This window comes from Triturus cristatus, chromosome 1_1 (genome assembly GCF_964204655.1).
Source record: "Triturus cristatus chromosome 1_1, aTriCri1.1, whole genome shotgun sequence".
In the NCBI taxonomy this organism is placed as follows: domain Eukaryota; kingdom Metazoa; phylum Chordata; class Amphibia; order Caudata; family Salamandridae; genus Triturus; species Triturus cristatus.
Genome location: NC_140579.1, coordinates 720804092 through 720831510, shown reverse-complemented (window position 1 = coordinate 720831510; position 27419 = coordinate 720804092).

The following is a 27419-nucleotide window of genomic DNA, read 5'->3' as shown; positions in this document are numbered from 1 at the left end:
TTTCTAGTCTTTGTTTTTTCACTGAATTTCAATAGTTTATATTCATTAATAAAAATGTTTTTCAAATGGTAGAGTACAGTGTTGCAAGTGGAGAGTTGTTTAGGCCTGGGCCAAAATTCTGTTCCGTTAGCAGAAATTGCAATAATTTGGCATTTTCGCGTTTCGCAGAAAGCGCGAAAATGTCAAAATTTCCACATTCCGCAGCTTAGCGATAATTTGTTTCCTACTCGCGCTGTAAAATAATACATTCTTGCGATCGCCTTACCTGAATCCCCGCATTCGCCGACAAGTTTTCCCGATCCGGTCGCGTTCTCCACGAGATGTTGGATTATTGGTAGCCATTTGCGCTGTCTCGCGACAGTTCGCGCCCGCAGTAACGTCATGCGTCGCGCGATCACGTCTTTCTTCTCGCGATCATGCACCGCGAGACAAGTGAAAACAAGATGGCCGCGCCCGCATGGGTAAGTTGGCGAGCCGCGACCACGCAGAAAGTACCGCGAACGGGCGGGAAAAAAACTTCCGCATCTTCGCGATATTTCCGCGTGTTTGCGGAGATTTTTAACATTTTCGCAATAATTTGCGAAAGTGAATTTCGCAAATTCCGCCCACTCCTAGAGTTGTTATGTGGAGTGCAGTACAGTACATTACAGTGAAGGAGAGTGTTGTAAAGTCTATGGTCATTGAGTGGAGTATTGCAGTTTGGAATAGAGTGTAGTAGCATATCGTACGAAGTAGTAAAGTGTTATATAGTGTAGTGGCATGCTGTCTTATATAGTGGAGTCAAGTATGGTAGATTGAAGAAGCGGGTTGTACAATGGAATTTGTGTCGAACAGTAGAGTAGGGTCTTATAGATTGTCATATAATTAAGTAGAGTGTTTTTGAGTGGAGCAGGGTGAAGTCAAATTCCATAGAGTGGAATATCTTCAAGTGAAGTGTGTTACTCCACTGTGAGTACAGTGGAGTGGCATATCGTAGAGAGAAGTTGAGTTGCGGGTCGTCAAATGCCATAAAGTGTAGCACAATGGCATGGGCACAGAATGGAACAGAGTGTCATAGAGTGTAGTATAGTGTTGTAGAGTGTAGTTGCATACAGTGGATTATGGTGTTGGACTGTGGAGCAGTGTAGAGCAGAGGATAGTACAGTGGTATAAAGTGCAGTGGAGTAGAGTATAGTGGAGTGGAGTGGAGTATACTGAGTGGGGTACTGTAGAGTGGAGCAAAGTGCCATAGAGTGGAGTGGCATGTGATAAGACTACAGAGTCGTGGAATGCAGTAGAGTGGAGTGGCATAGCATACAATCGAGTAATTAGAGTAAATTAAAGTACATTGTTGTACAGTAGAGTATAGTGGGGTGTCATACAGTATTGAAAAGTGTAGACTACAGTAGAGTAGAGTGGCATACAGGCTAGTTGATTTTGTCTAGTGGAGTCGTGTACCGTACAGTACAGTGTTGTAGACCAGATTGACATACAGTATTATAAAGTATAATGGCACAGAGTGCCATAGAGTAGAGTGGCATACCGTGGAATAGTGGAGTAGAATGAAGTCCTGTGTCAGAGCAGAGTGGAGTAAAGTGGGGTGCAGAGACCTATAATGAGTTTTGTACAGTGTCATAGTGGACTAGAGTATCGTAGAGTAGAGTGGAGCAGAGTGTTTTACAATGGGATGTAGTATAGCACAGTGGAGTGAAGTGGTATAGACAGGAGCAAAGTGTTGGGGAGTGGCATACAGTATAGTAGGCTGTTGTAGAGTGAGTTGCATAGAGTACCGTAGTGTGTGAAACAGTGGTGCTGCACAAATTGGATTGCTGTATAATACTGTAGAGAGACATAAAGTCTGGTACAGTGGAGTAGAGTCAAGTGGAGTAGTGTAACAGTGTGTAGGAAAGCACAATAGAATGTATTGGTGTGTTGTAGAGTAAAGGGGTTTGGAGTGGAGTGTATTGGTGTTGTGTAGGTTGTAAACTGTTATAGAATGCCATGAATTGTGGCAGACTTTTATGGAGTGGAGGAGCGTGTCATACAATGGAGCACCTTAGAGTTGAGTGGCGTACACTGTAGTGGCATAGAGTGGATTACTGTAAAGTGGAGTACAGTGGCATAGCATATGGATGTATGTGAAATTTGGCAGCAAAGTAGATTAAGGGGTGCAGAATAATGCAAAACAGTGAATTGCGTTCCCTTGCATTTCTCCAGATTTACAAATCAACACAGGACCACGCAAGGTAGCCTTGCAGTGCTTTGTAACTCTGACTTAAGTATTGCGTTGCTTGTACAATACCATGCGTGTCACAAGGGTACCGCAATCCAATAATTCAACAAGTCCCTAGTTCGATTTTGGGCCAAGGTATACCTCTATAACTTTAATTTATACCATGGTACATGGCAATGACAAGCCAGTATATAACTGGGTAATGGCTGTCTTTAAGGAATGAAAAGGCAGCCATATTGTTTTTACTATGCTTTGTTCAGTGTTAGGGTCCTAGATATAGGTAAGTAGTAGTAATCTATTATCATGTTAAATTTTATGTAAATCCATTTACCGTTTTTGCGCTACGTCAAATTCAATGGTCAATGGAAAATGCATTGGTGGAAAAACGCGTTTTGGGACCTGCTTTTATGTTTGCAATCCCTTAACCCCTTCGCTGCTAGGCCTTTCCCCTCCCGTGCCAAGCCTTTTTGGCTATTTGGGGTAGTTTGCACTTAAGCCCCTGTAACTTTTTGACCACATAAGGTATCTAGCCCACATTTGCGTCCTTTTTTTCCGTCATCATGGGGATTCTAAAGGTACCCAGGGTTTGTAGAATTTCCCTGGAGGGGACCCAGAAATTAGCCAAAATACAGCTAAATGTTAGTTCTTTGGGGAAAAATTGGAAAAAAAGGGCTAGAGATGAAAGCGTCAGTTTTTTTCCCAGCAAATGGTATCAAAAAAGGGGTTGTGGTGCTGAATTCACCATCTTCCCAGATTTCAGGGACAAGAAGACTTTTGTCAGAAAACCAACATTTTTTACACAGTTTTGGCATTTATCTGGGACATAGCCTATTTTTGCTATTTTTGTGCTTTCAACCTCCTTCCAGTTAATGGTAGAAATGGGTATGAAAGCAATAACGGATCCTAGAAAGCCATACATTTTGGAAAAGTAGGCAAAACTCTGAATTCAGCAAGGGGTCATTTGTGTAGATCCAGCAAGGTTTCTTTATAGAAACTAACAGTTAAGTATGGGAACAATTGAAAATTAGTTGCAAAAAACAGACATTTGTGTCAACGTTTTCAACTGTAACTTCTTCTAATTATGACAGCCGTTTTAAAGCAATATAGCGTTACATCCGCTGGACCTTTCTGGTTGTGGGGATATATAGGACATGTAGGTTCACCAAGAACCAGACGAACCCAGAGCCAATAACTGAGCAGCGTCTTGCAATGGTTTTTTATTATGTACCGGGTATGTAGCAATTATTCTGGGAAAATTTATACATGGGAAAAAAAAAAAAAAAAAAAAAAACACACGGTATGAAAGACACCAATGAATTTCTGAAATTGGAACAAAATAGAGTTTATAAACAGTAGATATTTGCACATTTCCGAACTTGGGAGTACCCATACTAGCATGAGAATTATAGGTCATTTTTAAAAATGACTTCTTTTTTACACATTGTCTTTCATTTGGAAGGCAGAAATGCATTGAAAGTAAATAGGTAACAGTTTCTCTACAATTCTGTGTTACCCTTAGTCTACTGATAAAAATGGTACCTCACTTGTGTGGGTAGGCCTAGTGCCAGGAAATGGCTCAAAACGCAATGTGAACAAACCACATTTTCACAATGAAAAATTACCGTTTTTTTGCAAAGTGCCTAGCTCTAGTTTTTTAACCCTAGCTCTGCCGACACCTAGGGAAACCTAGCAAACCTATACACATTTTAAAACTAGACACCTGGGGGAATCTAGGATGGGGTGACTTGACTGGCTTTCACCAGGTTCTGTTACCCAGAATCCCTTGCACACCTAAAATAAATTTTTTAAAAACACATTTTCCTCAAATTTCTGTGGTGGAAAGTTCTGGAGTCTGTGTGGATCCACAAAATGTCACCCACCCCAAAGTCTTCCAAGAAAAATGGTACCTCACTTGTGTGGGTAGGCCTAGTGCCCACAACAGGAAACAGCCTAAAACGCAACATGGACACACCACATTATCACAGTGAAAAATTACCCTTTTTTGCAAAGTACCTAGCTGTAGTTTTTGAACCCTAGCTCTGCCAGCACCTATGAAAACCTAGCAAACCTCTATTATTTTGAAAACTAGACACCCAGGGAAATCAAGATGTGGTGACTTGACTGGCACTCACCAGGTTCTGTTACCCAGAATCCCTTACAAACTTAAAAAATTGTTTAAAATAAACACATTTTCCCCACATTTCTGTGGTGAAAAGTTCTGGAATATGTGTGCATCCACAAAATTCCACCAAACCCGTGTTTGGGTAGCCAGTAGGCCCAGAGCTATTCATGGTGGGTGCATGATGAAACAACTATTCCTTTAGAGTGTGTTGAATTTATTTTAAACATCATTTAGGGCATGGACAGCATTGGATTGACTTGCAAAATGTGTATTTTTGGGGGTATTTCCGGTTTTGGTTGTGTGTTAAACAAATGCCTTTGTTGTGTGTGTGTGTGTGTGGTGTGTTGTTTACCTTGCACACCTTGTTCAGCTCTGTGGATTTTCGTTTTTGTATTTTTGCATTAAAGCTGTGTTGTTTAGCATGCCTCCTTTGCCTGGCTATTACAGGCCTGTTTCAGTTCATTTTTTTCTAGGCCTCCTGCTTGTTGCTTGGGACTGTGAGTATGCATGTGGCTGGTGGCCATTTTGTGGTGGTAGTTATAAGTGTGCTGCTTTTGCCATATAGGGCCTAGGCCTGCATGTTTCCTTTGTTCCTTTTTGGCCTAGTCTTGTTGTTGTGGGCCTGGCCATGTGGCTGGTGGCCATTTTGAAGCCAGGCAGTGTGCTTTGCCATAGGCCTGCACGCTTGTGGCCTAGTCTGCCAACAGGCCTTTCATCCAGTAGGTTCAGAGGTAGTCATGGGTCCATGAAACAACTCTGTGTGTTCTGTGGAATTTAAACATCACTTGAGGCATGGATGGCATTGGATTGAATTGCAAAATATGTTTTTTGGGGGTATTTCACTTGTGGTGTGTGTTAAATAAATGCCTTTGTTGTGTGTGGTGTGTTTGTTGTGTAACTTGCACACCTTGTTTAGCCCTATGGATCTTCGTTTTTGCATTTTATTACATTAAAGCTGTGTTGTTTAGCATGCCTCCATTGCCTGGCTATTACAGGCCTGTTTCAGTTCATTGTTTTCCAGGCCTCCTGCTTGTTGCTTGGGACTGTGAGTATGCATGTGGCTGGTGGCCATTTTGTGGTGGTAGTTATAAGTGTGCTGCTTTTGCCATATAGGGCCTAGGCCTGCATGTTTCCTTTGTTCCTTTTTGGCCTAGTCTTGTTGTTGTGGGCCTGGCCATGTGGCTGGTGGCCATTTTGAAGCCAGGCAGTGTGCTTTGCCATAGGCCTGCACGCTTGTGGCCTAGTCTGCCAACAGGCCTTTCATCCAGTAGGTTCAGAGGTAGTCATGGGTCCATGAAACAACTCTGTGTGTTCTGTGGAATTTAAACATCACTTGAGGCATGGATGGCATTGGATTGAATATCAAAATATGTTTTTTGGGGGTATTTCACTTGTGGTGTGTGTTAAATAAATGCCTTTGTTGTGTGTGGTGTGTTTGTTGTGTAACTTGCACACCTTGTTTAGCCCTATGGATCTTCGTTTTTGCATTTTATTACATTAAAGCTGTGTTGTTTAGCATGCCTCCATTGCCTGGCTATTATAGGCCTGTTTCAGTTCATTGTTTTCCAGGCCTCCTGCTTGTTGTTTGTGACTGTGAGTGTCCATGTGGCCCGTGGCCATTTTGTGGTGGTACTTTAGTAGTGTGCTGCTTTTGCCATATATGCCTGCATGTCTTTCCTATGTTCCTCTTGGCTTACTGCTTCCATCCATCCCCTTTGCCAGCTGCAGCTCCCTCAATGACGTCATGAGCAAATAATTTAATGCCAAACAAACAGGTTCCACTTCCATTACATTTATATTTTTGTTTTTGTTCTTCTTCCCTCCTATCCTTCCTGAGTGTACACAGTATACAATGAAAGCCCTTGTTGTCAACGTCTCACAAATGGCTACACTGTTATGTTTTTTTTACAACTTAAACAGAGTTAATAAAATGTAATATAACACAAACATGTGTGACCACCACACACTAAGTTATATATTATATTTGTTTGTTTGTACTAGTAGTAAATGAATCACAACAAATGCAACATTTCACTGATGTGCTTCTCCTGTCTTTGCTTTTAGGTGCACAAAAAGACAGAGGAGGAGTTGTCATCATCACCCGTTGTACTGCCAGACAGAACTCCTGCTGCGCACAACATCACGTGACGTGTGGCCTCAGACATCTCTGCAACTTGTGCAACAGCGTCCTGCTGACATCTGAAGAAGATGGCCTCAAAGAAAGTTACCAGGTCCTCCAGTACCAAGAAAGTTGCCAGTGAGAAGAAGGAACAGCAGAAGGAAGTGGCACTTACCAACACTGGTGTGCCGCCCAAAATGTTTTTTGGGAAACAAAAAATTACTCCTGCAGCAGCGGTGTCCGAGGACCAAGCTGGGAGCAGCACCTCCGCATCAGTGTGCCCACCCCACCAACCTAGGCCCAAGCCCATGAGTGTCGCAGAGGTAGCGAGTAGTGATGTTGAAATGTCATTATCGCAAAGTAGTACTCAATCAACGAAGGCGGAAACTCAGCAGATAAGTGGGCAACAGCAGCCGCAACAACAGCCGCCACAACAGCCCACAATAGTAGTTGCTCCTCCTGAAGTGGGGGCAGTTCAGGAAATTGAGCTTCCTGCAGACAAAGAGGAGCAAGCCACTCTTTCAGAAGATCAATTGTCTTCCACATCCCCAGCAAGGAAAAGGAGGGTTAGTCCATCAACTTCTTTTTCAAGCCCCACTTCTGATGATCTAGATGCCATTTTGAATCCACCAGCTCAGCCTGAGAGTGATGTACGCCACAAGACAAGGCTAGTGAAAAGGAAGGTTCCAGAAAGCCTAAGAGTTATGGGGGTAGATGTAGAAGAGGGGGATGATGACGAGCCAGTCATCATGAACATCACTCCCGGCTCAGAGGAGATGGAGACCAACATTATTACCGTATCCAAAATCGCTGCAAGGGATGTAGCATGGATACCACCATAACAGGTAACACCACCTCCAGCTTCCATATTTGTATTTTCTAAGGCAGGGACCTACATCAAGCTCAACCACCACCCGAGTAGATAGTGGTACTGTAAGTGCACAGAGTCAAATTCCACTCCCACCCTCCAGTTCATCTGGCATTGAAAGTGGCACCTCCAGCAGCACCAGAAAGTACACCTCCCCAGTATGGGACTTCTTTTCGGTTAGCAGTACGGAGGAGAACATTGCTATATGCTCAATTTGTCGACACGCTGTTAGGCGGGGTAAGCTTGGTACAAACTATGGTATCGGAGGCCAAACAAGTCATCCAAAAAAAACACAATATCATCCAGTGGGAGGCTCACCTACTTCGCTTACAAAAAAGTAAAACTGCACCCATTGCTGTTGGTAGGGATGAAGAAGTAGAAGATATGATCGCAGTGGAAGGTGAACAAGAGGGAGACATTTCTAGCCCTGTCCCCAGCTGTGTAGTGGTACCACCCACATCCTCAGCAACATCTCAGTGGCACCGTAGTAAGCGTCAGGCTGAGACACCAAGGCAACAGAGTACTGCAATGAAATAAAGTGCATCGTTGAGCCTAACTGGGTTCAAGAAGACAGCTGCACCACAAAGGAAAATATTCCATCCTACCATTGACAGCATGCTTAGGTCGGAGAGGCAGTACGAACGCAACCACCCAATGGCATGTTTGTACAATGCGAAGCTGGCTAAAATGTTAGCGCTGGAACTTCTCCCTTTTTCTTTTGTGGAAGGGGTGGGTTTCCTTGAATTTGTGTCAGCCATCTGCCCTAAATGGAAGGCTCCCAGCTGGTCCTACTTTGCCAGAGTTGCTGTTCCAGCACTACATCACGATGTGCTGCAATTGCTTGGACAAGCTTTGCAGCAGAGAACTGTTCACAATATCTACCTGACAGCAGACATGTGGACCAATTGCCAAGGCACTGATTACATGTGCATCACTGCACACTGGATCTCTTTTGTGGGGGTTAGAGAAAAGATATCTGAAGCAGGTCTTGTTGACACTGCTGAGATATTTAATGCTACTCGGAAACATGCAACTGTAGCCATGTTCGCCATGGAGAAATCTCATACTGCTGCAAACATTTTGGAAGAGTTTAACAGCAAGGTCTTTGAATGGCTGCACCCAAGAGGGCTTAATATTGGTTTTGTTGCCACAGATAATGGCAGTAATGTACTTAAAGCCATGGAGGATGGTGCCTATTTCAGCGTCCTGTGTTTGGCACACTGCATTAACATTATTGTTCAAGACTTTCTGAAAAAAGAAGCCATAGTCAACAACTTACTGACCACCTGCCGAAGAATATGCACACATTTCAGCCATTCTTTTAAAGCCCGTAAGCAGCTGAGGATCATTCAACGTGAATATAGAATGCCAGTCAAAGCACTCATCCAGGAGGTGGCAACACGTTGGAACTCAACTTATTACATGCTTGCCCACCGTCTGTTTGAGCAGTACAGACCAATCAATGAATATGTCATGCAAAGAGGGGATTCTACTGGAAAGGCATGACCCTTCAGATGGACCAATGGTGCCTAGTTAAATGCCTGACAGAGATGCTCCTTCCTTTCGAGATCTTCACACGTGAAGTCAGGAAGGAGGACTGTGCTATGGGCCAAGCTATCCCATTGTTGCACATACTACAGCAACAGCTGAAGGAGGTGTCGGAAGCGTAAATGGGTGTGGAGGAAAAAAAAGAAGCATATGAGTTGGTGGAGAGCTTATCCCGTCCCTTAGCTGAAAATACAAGGGTGCAAACTAAGATTGTGCCAGAACAACATTACATTTGTGCCACAATTCTGGATCCACGGTACAAATCGGCACTGAACAGTAAGACATTGATTCCTTTTTCAGAAGTGGACATTGCTCAGTACAAAAGTTGGATAGCTGAGGTAGCCAGTCACTTTGAAAATGAACGGCTGGCAATTAAAGGCCCGCTACTCAAACCAACAAGTACTGCAGCAGGGCATCCGGTGTCAAGTTCCACTTCAGAACCTGAGGGCAGTGCGTTTGGCTCAGAGCGGTCACCTAACTACCGACAACAATAGCAAGAACCGGAGCATCAGCCCCAGTAAAATCGGCACGGGATTGGTATTTACAGCAAGGGCTTGCTAGGTCCAGTGCTGATGCAAAGACAAAAGAGGTCAAACAAACTGTAGCACCCCTGAACATTGGGCGGATGGTCCAGGCCTATCTGGATGACCCAACAGAGGTCTACATTGATCAAAACCCATTGCGGTATTGGTATGGGAAAAGGAACCAATGACCAGTGCTGAGCAGGCTGGCGATAAACTAGCTGGCTTGCCATGTCACAAGTGTCTTTTCTGAACGTGTTTTCAGTGCTGCTGGTGCCATTGTAACAGTGAAAAGGACCAATCTCTCGCCCAAAAACGTGGATAGGTTAACCATGATCAAAATGAATCAGCACTTTCTACCACTGAATTACACAATACATGAATCAACGCAGGAAGATGAAGACAGCAAAGTAGTGTGTTAGATGATGATTACCTACTTCTGGTTGAACCCCCAGAGTTTGAGGACAAGCTACACTTCCCTGACAACTAGGCTTGAACTTCTTACTTTCTTCCTCCCTTATTTACTTTTATTTGTGTGTGTCTGTCTTTCTGGTTAGAAACTTCGGATCACAACAAATCCATCTCCACCGTCTTCTAGTCTTTTTATTGCCATATTGCAGTTGCAGCTGTCTGCATTTCACTGAAGTCCACTCCTCTGAGTCCTGCTCCTCCATCCTCCTGACTCACCCTAAATCCATTTCCCTCAAGCCAGATGATGATTGGATGTAGAATAGAAGAAAAAAGAACATGTTGCCTCGTTGAGTCCCTCCAAAAGAAGTGGGACATGATGACTACTATAGCTATCCTCCTTTCCGAGCCTAGAGAGACTGCCCCTTATTAACTTAAGATGACAAGAAACAGGTAATGAATGATGGCATGCATTGGACTCTGTGTTGTTGTTGTGCATGAAGTGAATTAATTGTGCACTATTAATCTACAGACTAAAAGTAGCTTAAGTCAATTTTTCCCTTCTTGTTTTTTTAATAACAAAATTGTACTTCTACTGCAGGCTGATCCATGGCATTTTGAATATGGAATGTGGACTCACTCTGTACACTGCACACTGAGTTGGACAACACCATGATGATGACCAGTTGATCACAGTGACATAATATCTTCGCAGTCACTCAGTAGGATCGGAGATGATTGATGGAATAAGTCAGGGCGTTTCATGAGTGGCATAAGGTAAACAAGTCAACAACAACCACAGCAGACCGACATGTCCCCTGAGTCTCCCGAGTAAAATTATACCTCCCTTGTGTGGGTGTCCAATGCTGAATTGGCTAAAAACGTATTTTTTTTTTTTAAATATAGCGCTTAGAATTCTCAGTGCTATACGCCTATTCCCTATGTTTTGGGCTCTTCCCAGTCACAGGCCCTTGCCCCACCCACACAAGTGAGATATCCTTTTACTCGGGAGACTAAGGGGAACGCTGTGGTGTAGGACATTTTTGCTAGCACGGTGATTTCACCCAAAAATGTGTGGAAAATGTGTTTTTTTCAGCCCAATTTGTGGTTTGCATGGCATTCTGGGTAGGATAATGTTGGGGATCCACACAAGTCATACCTCATTTAACTCCCCCGGGTTTCTAGTTTTCAGAAATGTGTGGGTTTGGTAGGTTTCCCTAGATGGCCATCGAGCCCGGGGCCAAAACCCCAGGTGCCCCCCCCCAAAACCAGGTAGTTTTGTTATAGGTAATTTTGAATTCTCCACAGTATGATTTGGGCCACTTCCTGTTGCAGCAACTATGCCTACCCACACAAGTGAGATACCATTTTTACCAGGAGACCTGGGGGAACACTGGGTGGGAGGAAATGTGTGGATCCACGCAGATTCCAGAACTTTCCCATACAGAAATGAGAAAAAAGAAATTTTTTCTGTGAAGTTTGCAGGGGATTCTGGACCCACGCAAGCCATACCTCGCTGGACTCCCCTGGGTGTCTAGTTTCCAGAATGTGTGGGCTTGTTAGGTTTCCCTAGATGGCCGCTGAGCCCCGGGCTAAAAACTCATGCAACCCCCCCTTGCAAAACCAAGTTGGTTTGTGATAGGTAATTTTGGTGTAGTCTCAATAGGTTTTGGGCCCTTCCCTGCCGTGGGTACTTGGCCCACCCACACAAGTGAGGTACCATTTCTATTTGGATACTTGGTGAAATGTTAGGGGTGGGAAATTTGTTGTTACTTTCTGCAGCGTGAACATTTGGGCACAATAATGGAAGGAAAATGTGACAGTCACATTTTGAGGTTTGCAGGACATTGTGGAAAAGATAACTTGTTGGGATCCACAAGAGAGACATCATGTACTCCCATGGGTGTTTAGTTTAGGACAATGTCTACAATTGGTAGGTTTTTCTTAGATGAAATGTACACCTTGGCAGAGAGACAAAAAAAGACAAAGATTACTGCACAGACATCTATTCCTCAAGCACACACACATACTGGTTGGATTTGGCACGAGGGCGAGTGATGGTTCAGTATATAAAATTTTATTAACAAGAGATTTCACAAAAGTGAAACGCACTGTCAATTGAAAGGACAAAAAACTGAACCACTGACTCGCAGCTTGTGAGCTGTAAAGCCATGTCAAGGCCTCAACCGCTTTACAGGCCATTCACACACACATTTCATACATGATACACACAAGACCATTCACACCACCAGGCACAAAACCAACACATTACAACATTCACAAAAAGGGACAAGGTACACCCTGCTTTAGAAAGACAGAAAAGACAAATATTTCTGCACAACCACCTATTCCTCAAGCACACATAAATACTGATTGGATTTAGCACAAGAGTGAGTGATGGTTCAGTATATACAGTTGTATTAACCAGAGATTTCACAAAAATGAAATGCACTGTTAATAATTGAAAGAACGAGAAACTGAACCATTGACTCCCAGCTCGTAGCTGTAAAGTCACGACAAGGCACCAACCTCTTTACAGGCCATTCATACACCTTTCATATGTGTGACACATACAAAACCATTCACACCTCCAACCGCGGGCCCTGCACATTAACACTCGCACCAGCAGACAGCGCCATTCAAGGGCCCATCACTTTCACACACCCACATTCCTGACACAGCAACCACACCAGCTCATGGATTGCGTGGAGTGGCGTTTGGCTAGGGGGAACAGCCATTACAACGCGGTTTTTACCACGCGCAGCTTTTACATCGCATGCGTTACAACGCATGCGATGTTACAACGCAATGCCATTACAACGCAAGTCTTTACATCGACGTGCGCTAGATGGTGTGCTAACATTACAAATAGTGTAGTTTACGATCCCAACACCTTCCCTACTGTTACGTGGACTGGAGTTGGAATAGTAAATTACACTTTTCTAATGTTAGCACGCCATCTAATGCAAGTCGATGTAAAGACTTGCGTTGTAATGGCATAGCGTTGTAACATCGCATGCGCTGTTACGCATGCGATGTAACTGCACGCATTGTAATGACACGCGTTGTAATGTCATACATCCGTTTGGCTAGCAGTGTGTGTAGTGAACAGCAGCAAGTCACTACTCACACACTGCCAGCCAAGCACCAGTCCATGCACACCGCCATCTGAACACCAGTCCACGCACACCGCCAACCAAGCGCCAGTCCACGCATACCACCAGCCAAGCGTCAGTCAACGCATACCACCAGCCAAGCGCCAGTCCACGCACATCGCCAGCCAAGCGCCAGTCCACGCACATCGCCAGCCAAGCGCCAGTCCACGCACACCGCAAGCCAAGCGCCAGTCTAGGCACACCACCAGCCAAGCGCAAGTCCATGCACACCGCCAGCCAAGCGCAAGTCCATGCACACCGCCAGCCAAGCACAAGTCCATGCACACCGCCAGCCAAGCGCAAGTCCATGCACACCGCCAGCCAAGCGCAAGTCCACACACACTGCCAGCCAAGCGCCAGTCCACGCACACCACCAGCCAAGTGCCAGTCCACGCACACCACCAGCCAAGTGCCTTTCCACGCACACCACCAGCCAAGTGCCAGTCCACGCACACCACCAGCCAAGTGCCAGTCCACGCACACCACCAGCCAAGTGCCAGCCTACACACACCACCATCACATTCAGGATTTGTTTATACAAAAAAAGAAAACACAAATTGCAAATAGATACAAATCTACTAACACAAAATCTGAAACTAAATCCATTGCACAAATGCCAACCTTGAAACTGAACAAAAAATATAAAACAATAGAGACCAGGCAGTTCACTTTACCACTCATGGATGCTCCCAAATTTTTTTTTGCGTGTGGTACATTCTAAAACAAGCAGGCACACAGCGCAGGGTTAGAAGGACACTCTGGGCAGTGCATATGTGTCTCCCTCCGCGTACCTCTTCGCTAACAGACTCTACATTTCCTACTGGGAAAGTCTTTTGAGGGTGTGGGAGGAATGTGATCATGAAAGTTATTATAACAAAATTAGGGTTCCTATGGCACACCTTCATATATATATATATATATAGTAGATCTATAAACATTCAAGATCAAATGTATGAAAACTATAAAGGATAATTTTCCCTTCTTTTTCACAATAAACGAGATACAGTGACAGGGATTCAAAACATAGATTCAACACGATCCAATTTTAGTGAAAATCTGTATTTTTTTATTCTTGTCAGTGAAGATATTCCATTGTTCTCCTAAAATATTCCCAGCACATTATAGCCAACACGTGTTTCGTCTTTTCCTAAGACTTTCTCAAGGCTGGAATAATAAACAAACTGACATAAATATAGTGACACACGAGGACAAACACATATATAATTTTAAAATGACAAAGGAAACGTATCCATTGAGCAATGTGCCAAGGTTGACACAGGAGTGGTAGAATAGCCAGTCATAATTGTATATACAGGCCAAAATATAGACTTTGTTAAAATACAGAAGTATAATATTATATATACATTGTATCACCAAACACAGAGCAAGAGCGGAACAAGTTGAAATGTGATCATTAACATACAAGTAGAAAAATTTGCAAATTATTAAAGTCCCAAATCACCCAAGAACCACTGTGAAACCCTAAATGGAGTGCAACCAAAACCCTAAAAAATATATATTAAACCTACCATTTGAGTATAAAACTGCACATCATATAATAGTAGTAGCCAGAGTTCTTTGAAACATGATGAGATTTATATATTTAAAAAAAACATAAGTAGGTACTGGTATACCCCTCAGAAAATTGGATGAAAAGAATATCAACTGAATCAGAGCAACGTATAACCTAGCCCCGACATAAATTGAACAACATGCACCAAATAAGTTAAAGAATATAAATATAAAAATGCATCTGCTATTACAGTTGTTTTCAAGTTCGAATCCCACTAATGTATGGGAAATATAACATAATTCACTTCTTGTAAATAAGAATCAAATACATCAGACCACTACAACCCTTCTGAGTAAAGAGGTAACTCATGTGAATTCATACACAGTATAACTTGTTTATTGAAAACAAAACTTCATGTAACGAATATGTGTTGTCATATAGTAATAACAAACTCACATTCCCCTACTATCAACGTGTAGATTCTAAACTGATAACCACTATCAAACATGGAAAAAATACACATTAAAAAGGATACACCAGCTCGATGTCCCCGGAGCCATTAAAATACCGTGCTTAGTGTCTCTATCGAAACGTGGTGGAGTAGAATGTAAACAACTTTAATCAATAATTAAACGGAGTTACATCCATTAATTCTGAAACTACCAAACCTTAGTACAAGTGCCCTGAATACAATTAAAAGCACAAAAACATCATATATAAATGAAACCCTCAATTACCCTGTCACTAAACCTGAAAGGCCTTTCTCTCTAAGTAATCGACACTCCCCTCTCACATGGGAACACAATTAGTCAAAATGCCATCACCATGCTTCCTGTATTATTCCAATTTCACGGTGCAAATATGATAAATTGTCGCCTGTAACACAAATAATAACAAGCTGCTACACTGTTGTACGGCATCTAATGATTCAAATAGGCATATCACCAGGCGCGCAACACCCATTGGACTCACAGGGCTTCAGCCCCCCCCCCCGTCGCGTGTGGCAGCCCGGGATGAGACAGCTTCCCGACGCAACACAGCCGCACCCGAGCACTTCACATGTCTTTAAAAGACCATTTGCATGTTAATGAGGCCTCGCTGTTGTTTCACCCCTTCTAAGAGCCCCTGCAGCTCCACTCTGCCTATGGCCGAAAAGATTCAGCCCCCCCCCCCGAAATTTTTTCTCAGCCCCCCCCCCAAAAAATTTGGCTCTAGTTGCGCCTCTGCATATCACCTCTTCTAAGCACTTACCGGACAAAAGTAAATGAAAACGCCGATCCGCGAATTGGCGCACCAATGATGGAAATGAAACGCGAGAAACGCCTCCTTATGTTTCAACCAGTCAGATGACTTCTATCCACCCAAGTGAGTAAAAATAAACAAAGGACATAGCGGAGACCTGACCACATACCACAATGCAGCGCCATTTTGATGTGTATGTAAACATATGCGACCCCATAGTGAAAGACAATGTGCAAGCCGAGTTTGAAGCTATATTTAACTGATGCGACTTGCACAAATATCCAAAATAAAATAAATTAAATGATGTCACTAATGTTCACACATAGTGCTCGTTACTATCCAAAGCGAGTCAACTCACACATTAAACTATTAGTTGGCACCTTGGTTTTGTGGGCCATATTGATCAGTGTCTCGATGTCATGGCCCTCGCAAACAAGTAAATAAAAACATGTGAATTAGAATAAAGTGTGATAAATAGTGAATAGATAGAAATTGGATAGGAAAGAACAAGCAAAGTAGCCCACTGATAAGGACAAATATCCCTTATAATGGATTCAGAACATAATTTGACAATTGATTGAATACGTATACATGAAATGTATAGAAATCCCTCACTTGATTTTAAAATTAAAATCTCAGTCGTCACAAATACTTAGTATATTGTATCCCAATGAGAGATCATTTCAATATGTTCATTAGAAAATATGTATCGCAAAATTAGAGCAAAGAAACAACAAACAACAACCAAGCATTGCAACATATTAGAAAGATTACATCCATATTACATAAATATATGGATAGACAATCCGCGAACTATTGTATTCATGTTATATGTATGTTTTCCCATAATACAATATAAATTACACAGCCAGTGTGATACTTATATTTGAACCACCATAGATGTAATTATGACAATTCAATTTCTTTCAACCTCTGGGAATAAAATACATGTAGACAACATTACAAATGTCAATAGAAAAAGACATGATACAGCAAATATATTGACACACGAGGACAAACACATATATAATTTTAAAATGACAAAGGAAACGTATCCATTGAGCAATGTGCCAAGGTTGACACAGGAGTGGTAGAATAGCCAGTCATAATTGTATATACAGGCCAAGCAACAGTGTCTACTTTGGACAATGCCCTGAACAACCGCACACCAGTGTAGAAGTTATCTGCAAATAAATAGTGGCCTTTGTTAAAAAATTCCACTACCAGGTTCCCTCAGTCACTCCAAAAGTGGACAGACAACCAGGGGGGATAATCCTGGATTCCTTACCGGTATACACCCTGAAATTAGAGACACATCCAGTCCTACTGTCACACAGCATATACAGCTTAATTCCATAAGCGTGCCCTCTTACTAGGAATGTATTGCCTAAAAACCAAGCGGCCCTTGAACAAGACCAAAGACTCATCCACTGCTATTTCTTTCCCTGGAGCATAGACCTCAGAAAATCGATCTATAAAATAATCAATGACAGGCCAAATCTTAAAAAGACGGTCACAATCAGGGTGATCTTGTGGCAACGCAAAACCATTATTGACAAAATGCAGCATCCGAAGCAGAAGCAAATACCTATCATGACTCATGACTGCCGGAAATATAGCCATTGCCATCAAGGGACTAGTAGACCAATATGAAGACATTGATGGGTCAAAAAAGTTAAACCCAAGAGCTTCTTCATCTCTTCCAGATTTGTTTGACTCCACCGGGTAGCTCTAGAGTGGGGCCTAAGGCTGGCACTGTTGTCCCTCAAAAACTGTTCGGCATAAAAATTAGTCTGCTCAACAATCTCTGCCAAAAATACATCGTCCATAAACAACTGAAAAAAAATGATCGTAAAAAAAATTCTTTATTCACTCTACACCCTGGAACACCAGTAAAGGCTGGACATGCCGGCTGCACCATGCCTGGAGCAACCCAGAGGTCATCGCTTCCAGCTGGAAGCCTTGCAGCCCCAGCCTGCAGCCCAGATACCTCTTGCTACACTATCAGCACATCAATGTCCTCCTCTAAAACAGGCACGTCATCCGCACTAAGAGTAGCTTCATCCGCACTGAGAGTAGCTTCATCATCCGATGATTCCATGCAGAGAGAAAACTCACTGCCTGAATCTTCCCCTCCCTCCTCTGCCTCAGATGCAGAGTCAGTCTCTGAACGATGGTCAGAGGAAGACTCAAAAAGCATACCAACAACCTGATGAGCAGTAATCCTGCGGCTGGCCATTATCCTTACTAAGAAAGGAGACTGCACAAACAAGTCAACAACAACCAACACTGTGCAAAATAAGTAAGTAAAAAATATGTGCATTTATCACAAAGATCGATATACTTAAAAACTATACGATTCACTTGCAAGAGACAGCTACACTCACTAGCACCTACTCTGCAGAGACACAGCCAAACCCACGATATCCCTCTAGAAAGAAAAAAACAAAACCAATTACTCACAAGACAACAAAAAACACATTGAGCACAAATGCAAAAAGTTTTTGACACTCAAAAAACTGAAGCCAAACATACTACTATTATTACACCATTTGCAAAAATCACATAGAAATGAAACTCATTTACATTGTTCAAAAATAAGTCTCTTACCAAACACATGCAATTACACAAACAGCGGAACCACCAGTAACGAAACGGCAACCTGAAACAGTCTAAAGAGCAAAAGCCTTGAACTAGAACAAAAAGGGAGAGATAAAGCATTACAATTGCAATTCACAAAAAAACAAGTAACATTATAACACACTATGTCACTACCCAAATGGTCAATCTGCCAGATGGGCCTTCAAATAGGGCTGAGAAAAATGGGGAGTGATCTTGCCCAAGGGATTGGGTAAGGTTGTCTGCCAGGCCGATCTGTCCCCCAGGTGGGGCAGAAAACAGCAGAAAGAAATGTGCCCCCCTTGCAAAAGAAATACATCACTGTTGCCTAGTAGGGTTTACTGCCTCCCGCTTAGGGCAGAAAGGCCAAAAAAAGGACAGATCAGTCCCTAGGAGGGGCAGAAAAAACAGAAAAAACATTAACCAAATTTTACCCTCTTGGAAGCAACCATGTCACTTCCATTACACACAAAACCAAATCCCTTGTGCCTAGTGGGGTTTTAGCCTCCCCCCCCCCCCCCCGGGGGCAGAAAGGCCAAAAAACGGGCTGGGGGGCAGAATACACACATAAAAAGAATCTGCCCCCTGGAAGCGACCCATGCCCAAGATGTCGCTTCCATTTTAATTTTAAATAATTCCCTGGTGTCTAGTGGGGCTTTCTGCCCCCCCCCCCTTGTGGTCAAAAAGGCCAAAATAACAGGCCGATCTGCTCCCGGGGGAGAAGAATACACATTAAAAAAAATTATCTCCCCTGGAAGCGACCCTTGCCCAAGGGGTCGCTTCCATTTACATTATTTACAAATCCCTGGCTCTAGTGGGCTTTTCTGCCCCCCACCCCGGGCCCAGAATCACAATAAAATGCAGGCGATCTATACCCTGGGGTGGCAGAAAAGTCTTAAAAAAATATGGCCCATACTGAAGCGACCCTTGCCCAAGGGGTCGCTTCCTTTTAAATTTTAATACACTCATTGGTGACTAGTGGGGTTTTCTGCCCCCCAGGGTCAGAAAGGCCAAATAAACATGCTGATCTGCCCCCAGGGGTGGGCAGAATACACTTTAAAAAAAAATATCTCCCCTGGAAGTGACCCTTGCCCAAGGGGTCGCTTCCGTTTAAATTATATACACATCCCTGGCTCTAGTGGGCTTTTCTGCCCCCCCCCCTGGGGCCAGAAACGCCAATAAATTAGGGCGATCTGTCCCCGGGGGGGGGGGGGCAGAAAAGTCTTTAAATATTATTTCCCCCTAAGGAAGTGACCCTTGCCCGAGGGGTTGCTTCCTTTACATACAATAAACATCCCTGGTGTCTAATGGGGTCATTCCTTCAGCACGATTGCGATGCTGTGCGCGATCGTGCAGCAGGAATGCCCTGCATTGAGACATCAGGGGAGAGGAAAAACTCTTTCCTCTCCCCGATGCCTCAATGTATTTAAATTTTCCTCCCCCGCCCCACCGGAGCAGCAAAAACCTACCCTAACGCCCTGGACGCCTGGAAGCACATGGGGGGTGTCGGGGTGGCAGCAGAAACTCTTCCGCTGCCATCCCCCTCTGTGGGGGCTAGATCGGCTGTCCATGGGGGGAGCGCCTGCACTTCCCCCATGGGTGGGTGCCATGACGGAGCGGTTCCGTCATCAGCACACGCCAACCGTGGCTCTTGATGGAACCGCTCCATCATAAGCACCAAAGGGGTTAATGATTCACCACAAAAATCTACATCATCTCAAAATGTAGAAATTGTTATAGGTCTGAAATGTTTTGTGGTGATTCGTCAAACAGGTAGAAAGTTAATAGGGAACTAATATCCAAGGAATTCTAATTATACTTACAGAGTGGTAATCATATTTAATGTGATTTCTTTCTTTTTATCTATTGTATTTGTTATGTATTTGTTTTGTAGATTACATAATTATGTGACCATAAAGGTGTCTTTTAGTTGTTCATGTAGCAATTCTAAAACTTTACATATGCAGTCTACTTTATTTTTTGGGATTCCTCACTACTTTTTGTAGGATTGTGCAGCATATGAAGCCCAAAGTGAATGCAAGCCAATCATTACTGTGATAAAAATTAAGATTATTTTTTTTTCCTAATGGTCGATTATCATGTCTTCCATTTAGTACTTTGTGTAGCTCACTGCTAGGTCATTTTACCATTTTGTTCCACAAGAGTACATAAGGAAGATGTTTTTTGTTTGGCTTGTTGGGACAATTTTATTTTGTGAGCCAGAGAGCATGCTAAAAACACTTATGTAGATTAACCCCTTTGCTGCTGGGCCTTCCCCCTGCCCCCAGTGCCAAGCCCTTTTTTGGCTATTTGGGGTAGTTTGCACTTAGGGCTCCATACGTTTTTTTCTACATAAGGTATTTGGGCCAAATTCATGTCCTTTTCTTCCAACATCCTTGGGAGTCTAAAGGTACCCAGTGTTTGTGGATTCCCCTGGAGGGGACTGGGAAAATAGGCAAAATATCTCTAAATTCTGAGTTTATAGTGATAAATAGGGAAATAGTGCTCCAGATAACAGTGTCTGTTTTTTCCTAAATATGACACCCACAAACAGTTTGCCGTACTAAAGGCACCATTTTCCCAGCTTCAGAAACATGTAGAGCTGAATCTAAAAACAAATTTTGTACCTCAGTTTTGGCATATTTCAAAGAGGTGACCCATTTTTCCTATTTTTTGTGCTCTCAACCTACTTCCAGTTGCTGGTGGAAAGCAGCGCAAAACCCCTGGGTGATCTAGAAAAGCTATAGATTTCTGAAAAGTAGACACAAAATTCCAAATTCAGCAAGGGTTTAGATGTGTAGAGCTCTCAAAGTTGCCCAAGGAAAATAACTGTTGCAATTAAGAAATATTGAAAATGAGTAGGAACAAATGGTCATTTGTGACAACATTTTCATCAGTAGCTTTTTGTCACGAAGACTGATTTGCAAAAACAATATACCATTACGTGTACTAGACCAGTCTGCTTGCAAGGATATATAGGGTTTGTAGAATCTCCAAGAATCCAAGGTACCCAGAGCCAAGAACTAAGCTGCGCTGTACACTGGTTTTTCATTGAGTACAGAGTATAGACCAATTCATTTAGCAAAAAAGGCAGTGTGAAAAATGGGTATCTAGGGAACTTATGTATTTCTGAAACGTGCACAAGATATGGAATTTAAGAGCAGTGGTTATTTGTACCTCTCTAAATTACCCGAATTAGTATGTGATTTAGAGGGTTATTTTTAAAATGTCGTCTTTCTTATACACTGGCTTACATTTGAAAGGCATAGAGAAAGAGAAATCGTAATGGAAATAACAAATATTATACTATTCAATGCTCCCACAAGTTCTCTGATAAAAATGGTACCTCACTTGTGTGGGTAGGCTGGTGCCTGCAACAGGAAACGGCCCAAAACGCAACATGGACGCATCACATTTTTCCATCAAAAATTGATCATTTTTTTTCCAATGTGTGTAGCTCTAGATTTTGGACTATAGCTCAGCCGGCCCCAAGGAAGACCTAGCCAACCTGTACATTTGTGAAAACTAGACACCTAGGGTTGTCCAGGGTGGGCTGACTTGCGTGGCTCTCACCATGTTTATTTTACCCAGAATCCCTTGCAAACCTCAAACTTTGACTAAAAAACAAATTTTCCTCACATTCCTGTGACAGAAAGTTCTGGAATCTGCAGTGTGTCGCAAAATTCTAATCTTCCATCATTCCCCCAAGTTGTCTGATAAAAATGGTACCATATTTGTATGAGTGGGCCTAGTGCCCCTGTCAGGAAACGTCTCGTAACGCAACACGGATGTTTCGCATTTTACCACTGAAAAATGACTCTTTTTTTACAAAGCGAGTAGCTGAAGATTTTGGGCCCTAGCTCAGCTGGCACCTAGGGAAACCTAGCCAACCTGTCATTTTTTTAAAAGTAAACAGCTAGCGGTATCCAGGGTAGGCTGACTTATGTGGCCCTCATCAGGGTTTTTTATCCAGAATTCAGTGGAAACCTCAAACTTTGACAATCAAAAAACACATTTACCTCAAATTTCTTTAACAGAATGTTCTGGGATCTGCGCAGAGCCACAAACGTCCATCCAGCACACATTCCCCCAGGTCTCCCGATAAAATGAGTACCTCATTTGTGTGATTGGGCGTAGTGCACATGACATGAAATTGCCCAATAAGCAAAATGGATGCATCACATTTTTCCATCAAAAACTGATCATTTTTTTCCAGTGTGGGTAGCTCTAGATTTTGAACCCTAGCTCAGCCGACACCTACGAAAACCTAGCCAACTAGTAAATTTTTTGAAAAGTGAACACCTAGGGGTATCCAAGGTGGGCTGACTTGCGTGGCTCTCACCAGGTTTTTTTTTACCCAGAATCCATTGCAGACCTCAAATGTCGACTATATAAAACATATTTTCCCCACATTTCTGTCATGGAAAGTTTTAGAGTCTGTTGGGAGCCCCAAACTTTCATCCACCCGGCATTACTCCATGTCTCCCGATAAAAATGGCACTTGACTTGTATGGGTAGGACTAGTGGCTGCAACAAGAAATGGCCCAAAACACAAAATGGATGCATCAAATTTTTTCACAGAAAACAGTCAATTTTCCCAATGCTCTAGATTTCGGACTGTAGCTCAGCCGGCACATAGGGAAACCTAGGAAACATTTTTTAAAGCTAGACACCTAGGGATATCAAGGTTGGGCTGACTTACATGGCTTTCCCCAGGATTTTGTACCCAGAATCCTTTTCAAACCTCAAACTTTGACTAAAAATACCAATTTCTATGATGGAAAGTTCTTCATTTGTGGAGAGTCACAAATGTCCTACCACCCAGCGTTTCCCCAGGTCTCCTGATGCAAATAGTACCTCAGTTGTGTGGGTGGGCCTAGTGACAACAACAGGGAAGGGTCCAAAGCATATTGTGGAGGCATCAAAATTATCTATCACAAAATGACCTGGTTTTGCAAAGGGGGACCCGTGTTTTTGTTCCCGGGCTAGGCGGCCATCTAGGTAAACCTAGTTACTCTGCTTCTCTTGGGCAATCATTGTCGTGCTTGTGTTGTATACATAAGTTCCCTAAAAGGCACTTCACAATTTAGTCAAGCCTTTACAATTTTGCCACACAGGGTATTCCGTGACAATGTGGCTTATGTTCTGTCCATCATTATGTACCATGCAGTGACTATAATGCTCTTGTCAATCGGCAAATAGAACACCAACCACGTTCTGAAGGCAGATAAACGTGTTGAGCCGTCTATAAGCAAGTCCATGATTTACTCAAGTAGAGGCATAACAAGTCTACGGCTGCTTGCCTAGTGAAGTAGGTAGGTAGGTATGCACAGCCATTGAAAGCTTTACGTAAAGGCAGCTCCACCTCAGTCAATTAACCAATAATTCACTTTTGTATGGTACACTATAAAGCAATCAGGAAAACACATGGCTGGGTGAGATGGGCACAGGGGATGGTAAATTAGAGAAGACTTTACAATGACAACATGGTTGAGTCTTTTTAGGTGTTGCAGGAATGCGATTAGCAAAATGTCGTTCCTGCAGCCTTGCCATGTCCTCTAGAGCATATGGAATGGAGACTGCTGCTTCTGTAGCAGCAAGACTTTCAGTGACGAACAACAGAAAGTCAAGGAAATACATGAGTCTTTCTGTGGTCGTCTGACAATAAACAATATATGCATTGTATGTTGCCATCTCGATCAGGTGGGTAAACACTTTCTTATACCAAGTGCGAGTTTTACGATTCGCATTGTATGGCTGAAGAACCAGGTTGTTCTAATCCATTCCACTCATGTACTTGTTGTAATCAAATATACAGGAGGGATTGTGAACTTCAGCCATCTGACCCCAAACCATGACAAGGGGAAGTGCTCTCATCTTGAATTATAGTGAGCATGCACACATCAAGCCTATCAGAGAACTTGACTTCGAGCAGTTTGTTGGAACGCAATGCAATGCTATAGGATTTCTGGAGCTTTTTACAAACAAGCTCATGCAGAAATCAGTCCTTTGTGGTGACAATGAAGTGTACCACAGGCCATAGTGCCAGCTTTGTAGAGCTCACTGAACAGTTCTACTTCTGTATAGAATTTGTTCACCAAAGGTGAAGGAGTGACTGAACAAGCTCCCATATAATCTTTCCTGTCAGCGTGGGATGGGAACCTACACGGCTTAGAGTGAAGTTCTTCCCTGTATACACTCTCAGGCTGCACACATAGCCAGTAGAGCTCTCACACAGCATGTACAGCTTGATGCCATAGCAAGCTCTTTGGCTCAAAATGTACTGCCTGAACAACAGACTCCCTTTGTACAGAATCAAGGACTCTTCGATGGCTATATTCTTTCCAGGAGCAATAATATATGGAAACCTGGCAGAGAAATGTTCCACGATATGCCGAATTTTGAACAACCTGTCATGGTCTAAATGGTCCCGGGAGAATGCAGCAGGATTGTCATTGAAATGCATCATGCGCTGCATTTGTAAAACCTATCCCTGACTGCAAGGTTGTTTTCTGCGCTAACTCCGTTTTGAGCATAAAGCCCAAAGTATCTTCCACTCCTCTGTTGAAGTTGGTGTCCACTTGTGTGCTCTAGAATGAGGCCCGAGAGTGCCTCCTTACTCTCTCAGAAATTGTTCAGCATGCAAATTTGTTTGCTGCACAATTTGCGCAAGGAAGTCAACACCCAAAAAGAGATGGGCATAGTCAATTGGCAAAAATGTGGCAGTATCAACTTTACATCCACTGTCACCAGAGAAAGGAGGAAATATAGAGCTGAACTGAATTGTGGGGCTGCCAAGACAGTACTGCATCTGTGCTTGCCGCTGCATGTGCCTGCTCTCTAGGTTGGTCTAACCTGCTACGGTAATCCCACTGCACAGACTGTGCTTGTGAAGGGACAGCACAACTGTAATCATCATGTCCCTCAGAATTGCTAGAAGATGAGTCATTGGATGGGACTCTAGTCGACTGAAAAATCACTTCCAGACCCTGCTCCATTTTCGTCTCCATCTGATGCTGTCTCAGTATCTGCTGTCTCTGTCTCTGATCCTGCCTCAAAGCTGTCCTCCATAACCTGAGTTAGGGCTTAGCAGCAGTCATCCACTGAGACACCATCTCTGCTACTGGCTAAAACCATCCTTCTAAAACACTACCCTACATAGAAGGCAGATTTGTTGTTCATAACAAGTTGGTTGATGTGTGCGTGACAGATGTTTGCAACAGTAAATAAAGAAGTAGTCACCTTACCTCATCTTCTTTCCTAAATCTGCAGGTTCTTCAAAGACACTAAAAAAGGCAATAAAAAGACACAATATTACTTCACCTTGCCACATTCTTATCATCACAGGCTTTATTGCTGATGGCACCAAGTACAACAATCATTTTTGGGGCCACTGTGACCTCCTCCTCCTCCTCAGTTTCCCTCACTATCACTGGGCAAAAGTGACCCTCATCCATCCATAGCCCCTCTCTCACATACATTTAATTTATTTTAAAGCACCGGTAAAGGCTGGATTTACCAACACGAATGTATATCTACCCAATCAAACTCTTTTTAGCCACATTAGGAATAAAGAATTAAAAACTATAGAAAAAAACCATAATGTCCTACCCTATTTTATGCAGTTTGCATGCAGCTCTTTGATGACACTTCGTAAGAGTCACTGTTGAACTGCGGAAACAAAAGAACCTGTGTGACAAAAGCAGTAATCCATTCAGACACACACATATATTACCTACTGGCGGTCGCCAGTAGGTAGTTATAGTTAGGACCCTGTTTCCATAGGAAAACCGCAACATTCTATTTTGAATAACTTTGGCGCCGGTCGACGAATCCTCGCGAAATTTTCAAAACTAATGGGGCGCTCCGCTCCGCTCCTACCCTGAAAGTCTCGGGGGGATTCGTCAAGCGGGGGCTGAGATAAAAGGGGGGTCCCAAAACGCGTTTTTCCCATGCGTTTTTCCATAGGACCTTTAGACACAGCTACAGCCCGAACGGCTGAACAGAGTTCCTTGAAATTTGGCAGAGAGGTAGTCTACAGGTCAAGGAAGTGCCTTTTGTAGGTCTGGTGTAAATCTGTTCAGTAGTTCCTGAGAAAATAGCATTTAAATCAATATATATATCTGTGGCAGCTTACGGTGCGCTTACGGTGCGCTTACCGTACGCGCACGCCGCCGTGCGCGAGCGCGATTCTGATTGGCTGTTACATCTTAGTAAACATTCGAATCGGTCGAAACCAGGAAGCGGCGGCCGCCATTTTCTCTCTCGCAGTCTGAGAGGGGGTTAAAAAACAAAGGCCAAAAACATGTAAAGGGGCTGTTTAGACAGCTCCTAAGCACCTAGCCATGTTGAGGGAGTCCTCAAAGATCCCCCAAGGCCAACAACGGAATTTTAATTTTCTCGAGAATTTCGCCGATTACGCTTACCGTACGCGTACGGTAAAAATTAATAAAAAAAAAAAAATATCCATACTCTCCCCACCCCATGTCCAAATGGTGCCCGAAGGGCACCATTTGTGCATGGCATATTACAACTCAGAAAAATTAAAATATTACCTCTCACAACGAAGCGCATCATATGTCCTCCATGTGCGCACGGTGCGCGAAGCGCATCGTGCGTACATGGCCCATCTAGCGTAACGTGGGCACGCGGTGCGCGTAGCGCACCGTGTGCCCACCGTGCGTGCACGGCACTAACTGCGTAAAGTGGGCGCGCGGTGCGCGAAGCGCACCGTGCGCTCACGGAACGAACTGCGTTAAGTGGGCGCGCACGCCACGAATGGCGTAAAGTAACTTAGCATTTAAAAAACCGTACAAATTCACTGAAAAAACCATAGGTTTCACACACGTTATAGTTAGGAATTAGCATTTAAAAAACCTTGCAAATTCAGTGAAAAAACCATAGGTTTCACACATGTTATAGTTAGCTGGAAATTTTACTGATAACAAACCAATGAAATTCCCCCGTTATAGTTAGTGCAGGCAACTATAACTCACGCGACCGCAATCTTCTGCTGATGCTAATACTGTATTTAGACACTTATTTGCCCATGTCTTCTTCCATTAAATTTTAGCTATACATATATTACAAAT